General features: G+C 46.7%; 1 protein-coding gene across 5 annotated transcripts in view; it reads right to left on the reverse strand.

Moving 5' to 3' along the window:
* Positions 1 to 9,098, reverse strand: part of NCOR1 (nuclear receptor corepressor 1) — a 120,292-nt gene extending 111,194 nt beyond the window's left edge. For 4 of the 5 annotated variants that reach the window (XM_077311821.1, XM_077311822.1, XM_077311823.1 and 1 more), the window contains exon 1: positions 8,990 to 9,098. The gene's annotated coding sequence lies outside the window, so the exon portion shown is untranslated. The remainder of the gene's footprint in view (positions 1 to 8,989) is intronic. The other variant, XM_077311819.1, reaches the window with a different exon arrangement.
* Positions 9,099 to 13,856: the final 4,758 nt, after the last annotated feature.

The raw sequence follows: 13,856 nt of genomic DNA on the forward strand, positions 1-13,856 counted from the left end.
AGCTAGCTGCAGTTGGCCGAACCGGTGTCTGTTCTGGAGATGCCAGGGCCTTCTGCACGGGGTTCTGTTGGTGCAGGCTTGGGAATGTTCCGTCGGCACAAATAGGACCAGGCTGTTCAAAGTGGGCAGTTCAACTGCCAACAGGTTGGTTACAGGGAAAGACAGACCCACATGCGGCCTGGGCAGGGGAGCCTTCAGCCGGTCAAGCTTTGTAAGCCCCAGGTGGGCAACTCGGCATTCTTACCTGTTGGTTTACTTCATCTGTACCCTACCATTCTTCCTAAGCGTGACCCGAAGCAGCTGTCAACATTCTCTTCCCGTCTGTTTTTCCCTCACAACAATCCAGCGAGGCGGGTTAGGCTGAGAGTGTGTGATTGGCCCAAGTTCAACCAGAGAGCTTCCGTGACACAGCAGGAATTTCAACCTAAGCCCTCTGGACCCTAGTCCAGAGGTGGCCAAACTCTGGCTCTTCAGATGCCCGTGGACTACAGTTCTCATGGACCCCTGGCAGTATGGCCACGGCAGGGGCTCATGAAATTGTAGTCCACGGACATCTGGAGAGCCACAGTTTGGCCACCCCTGCCCTAGTCCAACCGTCTAACCACAACACCACACTGGCTCTCTAAAACTGCATTTTGAACTGAGCAATGGCTATGGGGCAGCAACACCCCCCCCACCCCCAACTCAGGTCCTGGAGCCAAAAAGCAGACAAAAAGCTCTTTAGCGGCTTCTTCCCCACAGCAAAAGCTTTCCCCCACATGCTCCTCAGCTGCTTCCTCTTCAGCTCCTGACAAGATACCAAAAAGCTGCCCGGTGCGCATCATAAGGAAAAAGATCACAAAAGCCTCCATTGTTTTTTTGCACAGGGGGAAAGCCTGATCTAACACTCTTGACCTAACCTACCTCAAAAGGCTGTTGTCAGGACATAACAGAGCGGAAAAGTCTAGGCGGGATATAAATGAAGTCGTCCAATCAAATAAAGGGCTTTGACTCACAAACAAGGAAGAGCGCAGGCATCCAAGTAGTGTCTTAAAGAAAAGCAAAACATTGTGGGCAGGGTAGGAGCTTTTGTGGTAGCCTGTGAGGTGCTACTGGACTCTTGCTTTTTTCTACTGGTACAGACAAACACAGCTGCCCGTCTTGAGCTAAACAAGGAAGGTGGTGAGATAACAAAAAGGAGAATGAGATCTGGGGCTACAGGAGGATGACCCCAAGGGACCAATTGCCTATCCCACCAGAAAGAGTAGGAAAAATGAGAGGGGGTGCATTTCAGTCTAGCTGCCATTCAACTAGCAGCTTCTACTAAAAAAAAAAAAGTCTAAGGAGCTTCTAAAACTAGTTTTATGAGTAAAAAAAATTTTTTTAACCCAGTTTGCTCCAGGAACCAAACATGATAGGATGACCCTTTTCCAGATATGCACCCCCCAAAGACATAGCGGACCCCCAAAGACATTCTGACAAAAGCCAGACTGAGAAATGAGAGGAAGTCATTTCCCTGAACCGGGATAGAGGAAAAGACCAGAACTGGAACGAAAGAGCAGGTGAGGTGAACTATGAACAAGGAAGCCCTTGGCTGAAATTATATCTCAGTCAAGCGGATTAACAATGTGGCCTCAGACAAGTCACTTTTCCTCTTATTTCCATGGACGACCCTCCGACATCTGCACCATTGGGATGATGTTGGCCTATGATGAGGTTCCTATGAATGTATTTAAGGTGCTACTGGACGTTTTCTACCGCTACAGGCAGCCTAACATAGCTGCCCATCTTAATCTATTGGCCACCAAGGCATTTTTGGCCTTCTCTAGTTCCTTCCCTTGCTAATGGGTTTACAGGAACCCAACATCCTCTTGCAAGACAGGAAGTGGTCAGTTTGGTACCACAACCAAGCTGACCAGCCTCTAAGCACATCATAGCATTCCTGGTTTACCTGCTGCTACAAAGTGAGCTGGGGAGGGGGGGGAGGGGTTACACACAAACCTCTTTGGTTGTCAAGAGGAAAAGCTTCATTGCATCAACAGAAAAACCAGAAGAACCAAACCTAAAATCTCTTAAAAGTGGATTATCCTTTTTCAGACGGTATCAGAAGAATGAATGAGGAACAAAACGGCTACTTTGGCTGTCATGCTTTATATATACAAAATATTTATGCGTTTAATATTTCTAAGATCATCAACCCACACAGGATGGGCATTTTGTTTCTCTATGCTATGAAAAAGCAGCTCTTGTCTCAGCAAAGTTCTGTGCCCTTAGTCTTCAAGTGAATGCTCTTGCTCAGTGTCCCTACATGTATAGATATAGAGCACCATGCAGTCTTAAATGTCACCAGTGCTTCCTTCAGTATATAGAAATTCAGTAGCACAAAGGCCATGTAAGATGCACGACAGCCCTGAATAGTACAAAAGCTCAACTTAGCTGCTATTAGCCATAATTGTTACAGGAACCAATTCGCATGAGTTGAAGCTGCTTCAGTCTGTTCAAGAACTATTTCAAATTTGCCCCAGCCTCCCATGGAAGGTCAGGGATCTCTCCTCCTTGCCAGCATTTAGGAAGGCCTGCAAGGAAGCTTAATTAAGGAGGGGTCTGGGCTCCAAGTGGGCACCTACGCTCTTACTGTTGTGTTTGATTGTATATCTTTATCTGCTGGCCGTTTTATTACTGAGAATCATTGTCATTGTGTGTTTCTGCAATCCACTTTTGGGAAGTGATGAGAAAGGTGGGAAGGATCTGTGGCTCAGGGGCAGAGCAAACATTTTGCATGGTGAAGGTCCCAATCCCTTGCATCTCCAGTCAAGAGTGTCAAGACACTAAGTAAATGTGAAAGCCTTTTCACTGAAACAATGGAGAACGGCTGCTAGAGTAATTTGTACTATCATCATAAAGCAGCTTCATGCACCTATTATACTGTCAGCCAGTGTGATGTTAAGAGTGTTGTTAGGTGCAAAGTCGTGTCCGACCCATCGTGACCCTATGATGATCCTCCAGGCCTTCCTGTAATCTACCAGTCCCCGGAATCCACTGCTTCAGTGACTCCATCCAGCTACCTCATTCTCTGTCATCCCCTTCTTCTTTTGCCCTCAATTGCTCAATCGTGGTTAAGAGTACTGGGCTACAACCTGGGAAACCTCGGTTTGAATACCTGCTCAATGCCATGGAAGATCACTGGTTGATCTTGGGCCAATTACAGACTCTCAAGCCTAACCTACCTCAGAGGGTTGTTGTGACGACAAAATGGAGGAGAGGAGAAATGACGTGAACTCTCTGGGTCCCCACTGGGAAGAAAGGCGCCCTGCGTTTGCTGGCAGGGGCTCATGGGAATTGTAGTCCATGGACATCTGGAGGACCACAGGTTGACTACCCCTGCATTATAGGGCATTCAGCAGTCATCCCATGGGGCCAGTGCAAATACACCTCAAGCCTACACCCTACTTCTTCATTTGGAAAGGTCATGGCTGGACTCAAACTTTGTTCTGTTTGCCTCCGTTCATGTACACTTACTATTAACCTTCTGTTTGGTGATGTCTGGAGATGTCATCGTGCATTCACTCAGAAACCTAGATTTGGATACCCCCCCCTTTTCGCAGATCAACACATAATACAAGATCAAGAAGATTCTGCAGTTTATCAATTGCCCAAAGACAAGATCACTCAGGCTGGCAAAACTCTTTTACAAAAAGATCATGAGCCTGCAAAATATTTTTTCCTGCCCCACCTGTGCAAATACAATCAACCTCTCAGCCTAATGTACCTCACTAGAAGAAGGGTGAAATCAAGGTGTAAAAGATAACAGAGAATTGTTAACCAATCTGGGATTGTTTATATTCCTCATCTCTAACTTTTGGGTTCTCCAATATGTTGCACCAGCCTATATCTTTCCTTCTGGCCTCTAGCATCTGTCCTCACTGATGCTCACCGGGGAGGCCAAAAGCCACCTGCATACACCATGTCTCTCCCTGCTGTCACGGGCCTCCGGTAACTCTCCCTCTCAGAAGAAGAAGAGTTGCTTCTTATATGCCACTTTTCTCTACCCGAAGGAGGCTCAAAGCGGCTTACAGTCGCCTTCCCATTCCTCTCCCCACAACAGACACCCTGTGAGGTGGGTGAGGCTGAGAAAGCCCTGATATCATTGCTCGGTCTGAACAGTTTTATCAGTGCCGTGGCGAGCCCAAGGTCACCCAGCTGGTTGCATGTGGGGAAGTGCAGAATCAAACCCGGCACGCCAGATTAGAAGTCCGCACTCCTAACCACTACACCAAACTGGCTCTCAGCCTACCCTATCTCACAGAGTTCCTTGTGAATATAAAATAAGGGGTACATAAGAGGTGCACCGTGATTTGCCCAGGTCCATAGGATGGGGTACAAAGAAATCTGAATTCCTGATAATTCTTTTGAATATTCAAAGGACCTAAATCCACATTGTCTGCCTGGCAGATAAAAGCGTTGTCATCCCACATGGAAGATGGGACTTGAGGCTGAGAGACTAGGGCTACGGTCATGTGTCCTGGCAAACCTCTACACATCCCAGACAGGCATGAATAGTTTGTTGCTGTGCTTGCGTACTGCCTCTCTCACTTTTGGATTCGGGAAACCTTCCATCCAATGTAGAGGTGCAGTGGTGTTTGAAGGGGTGCATGTGCAAACAAACTGAAGTTTCTTCTTTTCCACAGGCTGGAATTTCACAGTGTGTTTAACTGAATGCCAAACCAGGGTTTTTTCATGTACATCAGCCAAAAAAACAACATCAACAACACAGAGAGGGTTGTCTTACATCTGTGTACAAGTTATAATTATGGTCAGTAATAATATCTTTCCTTGGGTCATTTTCCTTTAAGGTATATGTGGTATTATCTAGGTTTGTGAAAAAGAAATTAGCCTCAGTTTGCCAAGGCACCTACATTCAGATGTCATGGCAAACTGGTGTCTAAGGCTTTCAAAACCAGGAAATATTCAACTGTGCTCTATTTGTGAAGGGAGAGAGGAGGGAGAGAACATGGCAACAAGCTGCGGTCATGCCCGTCATGGATAAACTGAAGTTTCTCATGATATCTGAACGCAGCCAGCGGCTCGCCTAAGGTCACCTAATGAACATCTGGCAAAGGTCAAATCTGAACTCTGGACTTCCTGGTTTACAACAGGATCTCTAAGCACTGTGCTAGAGCAGCTCTCAAATTGATAAGTTAATCATTAGCAAATCAGATGTTTAAATATACTTAAAAATATTTCCACAACAATCAAGCCAACACTGAAAGCCAAGTGACTGAAACAGCCAAATCATGTACAAAAACAGCGCGAGGAAGGGAATGAAGGGAAGAGAACAACTCGACGTGGTGCAAAATATAAACTATTCTAATAATAACAACCTCCAATTAACAAGAATCAAATCCATGCGAGATAAATCAAGTGCATCATAAAGTAAACAAAGGAGACTAAGGGGCAGGTGGAGTTTTGTAACGTCATCCAAGAACCACTTATTAGTACAGCACCTGCAACAGGACCTCAGCTATTCCAAGGCTTGGGATGCTTACAGACATCCCAAAGAAACATCTGAGGAGCATCAGCAGGCGCTACATCTCAGGTGGCAACCAAGTCAAGGTGGAAGGGGGATGCTGTCAACCTACTGCCTCCCTTCCAGGGAAGGAAAGGTGATCCTGACTCTTTTCAACACCCCGCAGTGTCTAGACACACAAAGATTATGTGTGCGCAGAGAGATGACTACCAGTGTTCGGGACTTCCCCAACCAGGCTCTCATCTTCACGCCTCACATCACACCCACATGGTAAACTACAAGTTAGAGAGGAATGCCTCCTTGCAATCTTGGCAGGTTGCTCCAGCACCCCCATGTTTTAGCCCACCCCCTCCAAGGACTTAGGGCTGACAAGACGAAGTTACACTCCAGGGCATAAAGCCCTAACCCTTGTTCCTGAGGTTTGGGATAGTTTTGCCTGTCCTCAAATGGCAGCTACTCCCACCAACCCAGTCCAGGGTCTTCTGTTGGTTTCTCTTGCTCCACCTACTTCCCCAGAATCCCTAGACACTCCCCAGGGTGGCTCCACACCCAGTATCCCAAGGTGCCACACAAAACGTAACCAAGGCTTGGCTCCTTTGCAAGACAACTCACAACCCACAGCATTTCCTTCCTCCAGCCCCACCCACCATGCTTTCCCTTCAGCCTACCATACGCTCTGCACTACAGCATCTAGTCACGGGCTACTTCCGAAACACACGCAAGCTGACATCCTAGCCACATTTCCTGACTTGACTTATTCACCCATTTCTCCCAACCCCTCAAGTTTCTCAGCTCAATGTCAACTCCTACCCAACTGCAGTTGTTCCTTTGCGATATTTGTTTACCTTGCAGGCCAGCCCATGAACAGGCATGGCCCTTTATAATATTTCAGTTCAGTTCAAACTTTATTACAATCGTTCAGACCAAGTTGCATGAAGTTAATACATAAAAGTCAAAAAGAATATGGTCATTTGATATAATGCAATTCAAAACAGATCATAAAATAGAACTTAAAATTATGCTACTTTAGAGCCCTTTATAATATAAACTTCATGCACTCAGCCCCTGCTACACTTCCTGAAAACCCCATCAAGCCAATCCCCAACTTCTCTTCACCCAGAACAAACAGAGTCCAGTGGCACCGTTAGGACCAAGAAAGTTTTATTCAAGGGATGAGCTTTCGTGTGCAGGCATGCCTCCTCAGATACAATGAAACACAGTCCAGACTTATAAAATGTAAGCAGTAAATTAACATACAGCATAATGAAAACATTTAACAGATCCCCAGAGATAAATAGGAAAAAAACAGCCATGAATAAATGTTAACCTTTTTCATCATGATGTATGTTAATTTACTCTCGCACTTTGCCTATAAATATGAACTGATTACTTCCATTCCACGACATTGTATCTGAGGAAGTGTGCGTGCACAAGAAAGCGCATATACCTTGAATAAAACCTGCTTGTATTTGCCTTCAGCCACACTGCTTGTTTCCCCTCATACACACACATCCAGCTCTCACCTTTCTCTTATTCTTCTTATAACGAGCGAGGACATATGCAAAGAGTTTGAGGGGCTCAATACATTCTGGCAGGTAAACTGTGTTCTCAAAAGTCCATCTCCGATTATGTCACTTCTTTCTTGTGTTATCGTATTTTAAACCTGTTTCTTAATCCATCAGGAATTGTGCAGGCCTTCATAAAAATCTGCTGATGCTTTTGTCTTGGGCTTTTAATCCAGTTCAGATCTGCTGCTTGGTAATATAACTTCATATTGGAGATTGTCAGCTCCCACCCTCTCTTCTCGATGCCCATCTTTCACTGCCCAACTTTAATTAGGCTTCAGAATCTGGCTGCCCCTCCTCCAACCTGTGAAACATCACAGCCCCCCATACTGCCTAACTTTGTCTCCCACTATCATCACCCTACATTCCCAATCTCTTCCTCGTTCCTCTCCCCCCCCCCTCCACACTTGCTCCTAAAACCTGATAGGTCAAGTACCGCAAACCTATCCTAATTTCCCCCATTCTTACATATTCATTCTTTTCCACCAATTATCCATGACCACTTTTATTACCTCCCCAAGGTTTCCTCAGTCCCTTTTCCCCTATGGAGATAGATCAAGGCTTGCACCTGTGTTGGTCTTTCTGCAGCAAGAGTCCAGTAGAACCATAAAGACTAACAAAATTTATGACAAATTTGGAACTTCTGTGAATCACTGCTTGCTTCTTCGTTCTTAGTGTATTTGAAGAAGTGAGCAGTGACTCATAAAAGTTCATACTCTGCCACAATTTTTGTCAGTCTTTACGGTGTTGCTAGCCTCTCAACTCTTTCCTACTCTTTTCCCCATATTTCCAGAACAGGATTGCTCCTAGCCCACACGACCTTCACCCACTATGTCAAGTTTCCAAAAATCCTCCTCCCTTTCTCTGCCCTTCCAGATCCTGATCGCCCCCGTCCTTCATCTCAGTCTGATGTCCTCAGCCCACGTACCAATCTGCTGGTGACCCCTAGCCCAAGGATGTGCGCCTTTTCAGCCTCAGCTCCAACCTGGTGGAATGAGTTGCCTGCTGAAATCCAGGCCCTGTCTGAGCTGTCAAAGTTCCACAGGGCCTGCAAAACGGCACTCTTCCACCTGGCCAACAATGAGACCAGGGCAGCCAGAAGTGTTATGGCCCTCCCTCCACTTCCTCCTTCTCGGCTCCCCCGATTTGATGTCCCCTCAAGTCTGGGGTAACTGGCAGAGGGAGCAAAAGGCATAGGGCTTTTCTCGCAACTTTTGGATGGCAACTGATTTTAATGAATGCTTTGTGGTGTGGAACCGCCCCCAGTCCATATGGGGAGAGGACAGTATTTAACATTAAACAGCAATTAGACATTCTTACTATTATATATCATTTCCCTCCTCTTCTCCCCCATCATACAGCTCCTTTCCTGTACCCCCTTCCCCTCAAGAGGGTCTAAGCACCAGCCTCCCAATGATTACCTGACCCCCTCCCCATCTCTGTCCCGAGGACCCCCCCAAAAAACAATATGCCATGAAGCCCGTCCCTCCCACCCATCCAATAGACCAGGGGTAGTCAACCTGTGGTCCTCCAGATATCCATGGACTACAATTCCCATGAGCCCCTACCAGCATTTGCTCATGGGAATTGTAGTCCATTGACATCTGGAGGACCACAGGTTGACTACCACTGCAATAGACTATCCCGGCCCCCGCCGCCTGAACCACAGCGCGACAACCCCTCCCCCCCTTAATTTCCCGTGGGACTCCCTCTCCTACCCCCCCCCCCAATTTCCCTCTAAAACTTGCTTCGTCCCCGCCTTTTCTCCCGAGACATTTTCTCTCCCCACAGGGCCTGGGCAGCCTCCCCCCCCCTTGAAGGGAGCCTGCCCCCCCCCGGGCCTGCTCCACCCCCCACCTATAGGGCCCTCCCCTTCAGGTCTTGCTGGGCGCCCCTCTCCCGCCGCCCTTGCACCTACCGACGGCGGGGCGGGCGCGGTCACTCGACACCGTCGGAACCTCACCTCCGCCTCAGCAGCAGCACCTCCTCCTCTGCGGCCGCCATTTTCGCTCCCCCTCCCTTCCCCCATCCCCCCTCCGGCTCGGAGGCCCCGCCCCCGCCTCGGCACCCGAAGTCCTGGCAGCCACGTAAGAAAAACACCGCCCGCGTTGATCTTTTAATTTTGAAAAAAGACGGTCCCTGTCACCTCAGCGACGCTTGAGGAATTGTGCTCCGAAAGGGCTCCCTTCCGCCTCCTCGCGGCTCGCTGTGGGAGAAGGGGAACGGCAGTCCGTTCGAAAAGGAACTACAACCCTTCCAAGACCTTCCGGCCGGTGCGGTAGTGGGGGGGGGGAAGAAACGCAAGGCCTCCTTCGCTAGGAGGCGGGACGGGCTGGGCAGTGGGACAACCGCGCCGGCCAATGGGAGAGCGGAGGGCGAAGGGGCGGGGCCCTAGACTCGCAGCCAATGGGAGAGGAAGAGCCGAGCGGCTGCCGGCGAATGGGGCAAAGGGAGCGAAGGGTGTTGGGGAAGCGCTGGCTATATTTGAGTGGGAATAAGGTGCTGACCAATCAGGGAGCGCGAAGGCTGGGCAATTTGGAAGTCAGCTGCCCTGCGACCAATAGGAATACGGCACCCATCTAGGGGTTAACTCAACGAGCGGAACAAAGATGGGAGGGGAGTTAAACTTGTCATTGAAGAGGGAGAGAAACAAGTAATAATTGGCCCATTTTGTAAAGTGCACCTTTCCTTATCAAATACTTGTTAGCCTTTCCAAAGACTGAGGTGGTGTGACATCTGCAAACAGTTGCTTGCAACTACAAAAAGGACAGCAAATTTTTTAAATAGTTTTTATTTTATGCAATCCAGGTGAAGGTCACCTCTAGACCAGGCTTCTGCATCTGGCCTTCCCTTAACCTTGATCCAGAAAGTACAACTGGTCCAGAATGCCATGGCCAGGATCTTCACATATAGATCATGGAGGGCACACATCCAGCCGGCACTCCAACTACTCCCGGTTAAATTCTGGATCAGGCTTAAGGTTTTGTTAATCATCTTCAAGGCCATATGTGGTCTGGGCCCAGTATCTCTCTGCCTACAATCCCAAAAGAGCCCTACACTCCACCATCATCAACGGGCTGGTGATCCTTGGCCCCAAAGAAGCACACTGGACTTCAACCAGGGACAAAAGCTTTCTCTGTGCTGGCCCTCATCTGGTGGACGGAGCTCCCCACAGAGATTAGGGTCCTTCCTGAACTTCCATAATTCCATAGGTCCTGTAAAAGGGAGCTCCTCCACCAGGCATTTGATTGGGGCGGACCGACCCAACATCATCTGCTGGTCCTCAGTCACCCCTCGCAGTGATCAGAATCCAAACCGACCTCCCTAAGGGTTCATGTTAGATATTATAAAAGTGTTTGTTGTATTATAAATTGTTGTAAATGTGTTAACTTGAAACCCACTGTTATGATTATTGTAATCATTCAATGTATGCCTCCACGTTCTATGTAATCCACCCTGAGCCTTATAGGAGGGCGGTATAGAAATATGATGACGATGATGCAGTTCACAAACATGCAAAAAGGAGCGGTATATACAAATATAATACACAAAGTAATGTTTTCCTGTAAAGAGAAAAAAACACAAAAAATGTCAACAAAACATTGTTGACAGCTAAACACACAGAGAGAGTCGTTTCAGTGTACACAGGCAGGGGACCCTGGGAATGTGTGTGCGTGGGAAATTCTGCTGGCTCTTTTGGGAGTTGCCAGCTGAGAAAAAACAGGAGACTTTGGGGGTGGAGTTTGCAGAGGGCACGGGTGAGGAGGGACTTCAGTGGGATATAAAACCACCTTGGTGGCTGTTTTCTCCAGGGAAACTGATCTCTGTTGCCTGGAGGTGAGCTGTAATTCCGGGGGATCTCCAGGTACAACCTGGAGGCTGGCATCCCAATGCATCTTCTCTTCCACCTCTGCCATTTTGCCTTTGATTTGTTGCTTCTCATTCAATAGCCCTCCCACTGCTGCCACCCTTTCTTCTTTGTCCCATTCCTCCTGCCACCTTTCTCCTGCCAGCACCTCCTTTTTCCTTATCTTTCTCCCTCTTTTTCCTCCCCAGCTGCTACTACTCCTTCCCCAGCTGCTACTACTCCTTCCCCAGCTGCTACTACACTGTACTTATTGGGATTACTAGGCATCCCTCAAATGGTGAGAACACGTGGCCTAGCAAAATTAGATTTCTGATTTTTCTTTTGGCCAGAGAATGTAAATCCACATCACCTTTCTTAATTTTCAATTTTTTCTCAAATTAGGATTGGTAGCCATGAGCTACCATCTCCAGGAGGGGGTGGAGACTCACTAGAACAGCCCCCCACAACATAGTAAAAAACCATGTACAGATGTGTACCTGGAAGTGTCATCACTGTGTTTCAGGACGCTCTAGCACAGGGGTTTCCCTAAAACTCCGGATGTGGTGTCGTCACTTCCGGTTATGTGGCCAGAAATTACTTTTCAGTATACCTGGACAATCCTGCCCCTGAGATTTTCTCCTGCTGGTCAGAGTTGACTGCTGCTGGAAATGGGTGCTTCAGCCCAGGATGGGGTGAGGATTGACAAAAGTGGAGAAATGGCACCCCCTCCTGTGTATGGATCCATTGTGTAGATTATGTGATCCTCTCTAATCTTTGCTTAGCATTAGCTATAAAAATACTATTACTATTATTACCAACAATAAAATACTATCACTCTAGGAGCCAGGCAGAATATGTATGTTTAAAATGATAATGCCATTGTTAGTACTGTTCTGATAAATCAGATAGCAGATTTGAAAATAATTAACTATTTTTTTTTATATGGGCACATAAATGATGAACAGTGGGCACCATTTGGAAAAGCCAGCCCTTCAGTCATACAGGAGAGAATACCTCACCAAAACATTTCTTTAGTTAAAATTGTTGCCTCAGCTGTATATAAATATATGCAGATTTAATTGAAATATATATTAAAATGCATAATCTCTTACATATCTGATTAGATGGATGCGTGTGTGGCAGCCACTGTCTCAAGAGCTGATATGCCAAAATTCAGCTTGGGATTTTAAGCAAACTACTGCAGCATCAGTCCTCATTGGAGAATATTGACTGACTTGCAGGGATGATGTTAGGATTATTGAGATAATGCCCTGAATGTGTTGAAGTACTATTATATAGCACAATTATTGTTCTATTTCTTTTTCTCCTCCTCTTCCTCCGAGGAGCACAGAGCAGCATATATCGTTTTCCATACCATCCTTACCTTCCATCCTTACCATACCCTGGTAGGTTAGGCTGAGAGCGTGTGATCCAAGATCTTCCAGTGAGCTTCCTAGCTGACTGGGGATTTGAACCTGGGCCTTCTGTTCCCAAGTCTAAGCCCTGCATCATGCTGCCTCTCAAGATTGCTCCCAACAGTGTTATACACTCACCACATTTTTTCGGCCTCTGAATGTCCACCTAGTCTCCTTAAAGCCCGTGAACCAATTTGGAATGCAGTCGGTTGAATTTATATCAGGTCACTGTACTGCACCGCGAATTTCAATGTATACCACCCTGCGCCGCAGGAGAGGGCAGCATATAAATGTAATAAAATAAAAATCAGTTAAATCAATTAGAAGCACAGGTTTCCAAGAAGATAAGTTCCATTGTTGGCTTCAGGAGATAGGATAAAGGTGCATGGTGGCAATGAACAACATACTTCTGCATTGATGGTTCTTTTCCTCCCCATGATCTGGCGAGTAGCCTTTTGTGGGAAAGGTAAGAATAGTTCCCATCCTGCATTGTACTCTGATGAAAGCAGCATAGCTGGAACTGCTGCCCTTTCCCATCCCCCTAAACACATCTCAAACAAGGTCAAATCGATACATTTCATTATCAGGAATGCTTCTCTTTTTTATGGACAGCCTCCCCATCGTTTTAACAGCTCCCTAAGAGGCAGAAATCCATAGGTGAGATTTGCCTGGGCATGGAGAAGACAGCGATTGTAAAAGTGTCACCTTTGCTTTCAGCCTGTTACACAGCTTTTAAGAGCATATAAATCTGTGTCTATAAAAAGGCGACAACTCTATTTATAACATTTCTGCTCCAGCCAAGATTCTAACAAGTAAAAAAATGCATACAGATCTGCCAAACTCTACATAAGTGGCAGTATGGATAGCACAAGAGCAAAGGCAAGTGAGAGCGTTAATAATGTTTTTTTTCCCCTGGTGCAAAAAAATGGGTTTATTTGGCTTTGTGCATTCCTGTGAATAGCTTTGTCTGACATTCATGCTAAGGACCTTTGAAGGAATCAGGGTCTAGATATAACGCATGAGATTTAAATACCTCACTGAAACAGACATAGCAAAATATTCCAACAAAATGGGGAAGGAGGGGCTGGGAAGCATTTTCTTATAGTGCAATCCTAGGCAGGATTACACCCCTAGTCAACTGAAGGAAATTGTTTTATTATTTAATTAATTTAATTAATTAATTTCTACCCACACACCTCCGTTAGTGGGCTCAAGGCGGGTTACAATAAAAACACAGTTAAAAACCACCCATTTATACACCCTCCACCAGTTACCCAGATGGGATGGTATAAATAGATGACCTAAAACAATGGGAGGCAGAGGGAGGCCTTATATAACTTCAGACACCCATGGCCTCAACCATAGCCCTGACGGAAGAGTGCCATTTTGCAGGCCCTGCGGAACTTTGGCAGCTCTGTCAGGGCCCAGATCTCAGTAGGCAACTCATCTCACTAGGTTGGGGCCAGGGCCAAAAAGGCCCTGTCTCTGGTCAATGAACAGAAAATCAGGGTTGTAACTCAATT

The sequence above is a fragment of the Paroedura picta genome, chromosome 15 (assembly GCF_049243985.1).
Source record: "Paroedura picta isolate Pp20150507F chromosome 15, Ppicta_v3.0, whole genome shotgun sequence".
Lineage (NCBI taxonomy): Eukaryota > Metazoa > Chordata > Lepidosauria > Squamata > Gekkonidae > Paroedura > Paroedura picta.